We start from the raw sequence: 2997 nt of genomic DNA, 5'->3' as shown, positions 1-2997 counted from the left end.
ATTTTTTACACGATCTTTGTCAATTTTAAACTCATTAAATACCATGCGTATGAGACTCATGGGATAGTTATTATTCTTTAAAAGAGTCTCTATTTTTTTCCTATTTTCTGTATGAAACTTATTACTGCTTAAAGTTAAAGCTCTAAATAGTAAACCTTTTATAGTTCCAATTTTTTGACTTAAGGGATGGTTCGAATTGTAATTGATACATCGCCCTGAGCTTGTTGGTTTTACATACCAATTTGTTGATATGGTTCCGTCTTCATTTCTTATGACTGTTACATCTAAGAATGGTAATGTTCCGTTTTCTTCTACTTCAATGGTGAACTGGATTTTTTCATTTATCATATTGAAGGTTTTTAATACTAATTAAATTCCATCTTTAGGTATTGCAGTAATAATATAACTAGCGAATACTTAACGAAGTTTAGATGTTTTGTGTTTTGAATATTAATAAAAAGAAAAATGTATGTCTACCCAATGAAAAAAGACGCTGAACTGTAAAAATTAAGGTAACATGTAAAAAAAATTATATATTGTATGAGCCTCATGTATGTCGTAATATAAGAAATAATAATAAAATAAATTTCCAGTTGCTGAAGAAGTCCCAATAAAGGGATGAAAAGTCCAACTTAGTAAAATTAAGTTCTACTTCTTTTTTTGATGTCCAAATTCCCTGTGATACCTTCTTATTAAGAATTTTATTTTTGGACGAGAGAAACAACTGATTAAACAAAAATTAATTTTTGCTATTTAATGTTAATTTTTTTGCTATTTATTGTATATTATTTAATTTATAATTATTAATTCTATTACTTGTGTGTGTGTGTGTGTGCGCGCGTAATAATGTTGATTTCATAATAAAATTTATATCGTTAGCAAAATATAAATTTACACTCCCTATGATACAAATGCACTTTTTTTTTTAAAGTTATATTTCTTTTAACGCGTTTTGGAAAAAGTGATAAGAGTGAATTTAGATGCGACCGAAAAATCGACACCACGAAGATGTCGATATTTAAGATGCGCGGGCAAAGCGATTTCAAATTTAAGGCATAAAGTCTTCTTCTTTTCTTTTTCCTCTCTTTTTTTTTTCTCAAGCGGTCACCCATCCAAGTTCTAATCGTACTCAAGCGGTGCTTGACTTAAATGATTGAACAGGAACTAGTGCTCCTCCGCGCCATGCCCGTTGACGCATGAAGTAACTTGATATCACTCCCTTATATTTAGAGTGGACTGATATCTATATTTTGATATTTTTGACCAGGATCAGTATACATTTAAATTTCTGTTTAAGTTTTCGAGATGCCTAAAACTAATGCAGAGAAATGTAAAGAATATCCACTCCATAAAAAGAAGAAAACAAAACGCAACCTAATGCGGAACGTTGTAGACTGCGAAGAAAAATGATTGCACTAGGATATGAATTGTCTGCGAATGAAATTTTATGTATTCCGTCAACTTCTAATCTACTTTGCGAATTATCGGCTCAGCCTGTGATTACCGGTACAAATTTAAATAATTTAAATGTCACATCCGAAACTAATATTATTGCTAATTATTTATTTTATATTTGTTGGTCTTTATTTTGAAGTTATTTGAAATTATATTTTGAAGTTATTTACATTTATTGTACATTTATTCAATACTAAAAATAACGAGCATAGCCTGATGAGGATTTCTTTCAGAATTCGTGTGGCACTCAACGTGATAACGATTTATGTACCATTTGTAAAGATTATAGATTCTTAGCGTATATTTTCGAAATACGCGGCTCAATCTTTTTGAGAATATCGAATTTAGAATATTCTTTCTTTGTGAGAAAATGAGAATATCGAAATATTGTTAACACGCCTCCCCACTCTTCAAACCGTTGCTAAGCACGCCTGCTGGGTCCATCAACAAAACACTCGTCCTATTCTTACACTGGTTTATTTTAATTATTACATACGGTGGTTATTGATATTAAGAAATTGTGAGTATTTTCAAAAATATTATCAAAAACATTGATTATTAGTGAATATTAGTAATAAAAGTCTTTTTTGAGGTTCATTGAGGTACGTATTATTATTTATTAGTTTTAATTCGTTTCATTTCTTCTCTATAGTGATCATCAATTTAACTTAACCATATGATGACAATTTTCTTATTTAAATTTAAGAAGACCAATGAATTACAATCGTTCTCTTTATCCTGATATTATAACAAACAATAGTAAGTAGAATAGCTTAAAGTTCAGTTAAAATACTTTATCGAGTAAAATATATGTATTCTATTATTTTTTAATTCAATTTATGGGGCTTTGTTTATATTTTTATGTTTATATTTCATACATAAATTACTTTCTTAAATAGTTTTTGCTAAATATGCGGCTCTACATTTTTTTGTTTCAATCAAAGACTGTAGCACACCCAAGAAAAAGACTCCATTTCAGCATCGGATCTATGCATATAAATTTCATTTTCCAATGGTTAACGATATAAAAATTTCTTCTTACTAATGTCTCCTTCGTAGAGATTTCATGTGAATTATTATGAGAATAGAATTCAACCACAGTTACAAGGAATAAGGAAGACATAAATCTGTTAAAAGATAAAAATAATAATCTTGCTTCTGTAAGAAACAAATATTTTAATTCTTTTAAAAAATATTTATTCAAAGCATTAGAAAACTTATTTTCTCCGCATAAGTAATCAATCATTTTACTGAGAGAGTGCATTATTTTAAAAAACGATAATTAGAAGCCGACAACACTGAAATCATAAAAATTTTAATTAATCGAAAAAAGTTTCAAACAAAAGTTGTGTAGAATTAAAAAATACATAAAAAGTGTTCTAAGGTGTATCTTCGTATTTGCAAAAATAAGCGAGAAAATGAAGGTGAAATGTAATTGTAAAAGAGGGGGCAATCCACGCCTCTTCGTTGGTCTTTACACGCGAGCGAGCTAGTGTGCGTTATCTTGGGGTCTCTCGGTCGTGAATGCAAGTACGAGAGAGA

This window comes from Polistes canadensis, unplaced genomic scaffold (assembly GCF_001313835.1).
Source record: "Polistes canadensis isolate GaletaPanama2010 unplaced genomic scaffold, ASM131383v1 scaffold_330, whole genome shotgun sequence".
In the NCBI taxonomy this organism is placed as follows: Eukaryota; Metazoa; Arthropoda; class Insecta; order Hymenoptera; family Vespidae; genus Polistes; species Polistes canadensis.
The sequence above is the reverse complement of the archived record's forward strand: the minus strand, read 5'-3'. Positions refer to the sequence as shown.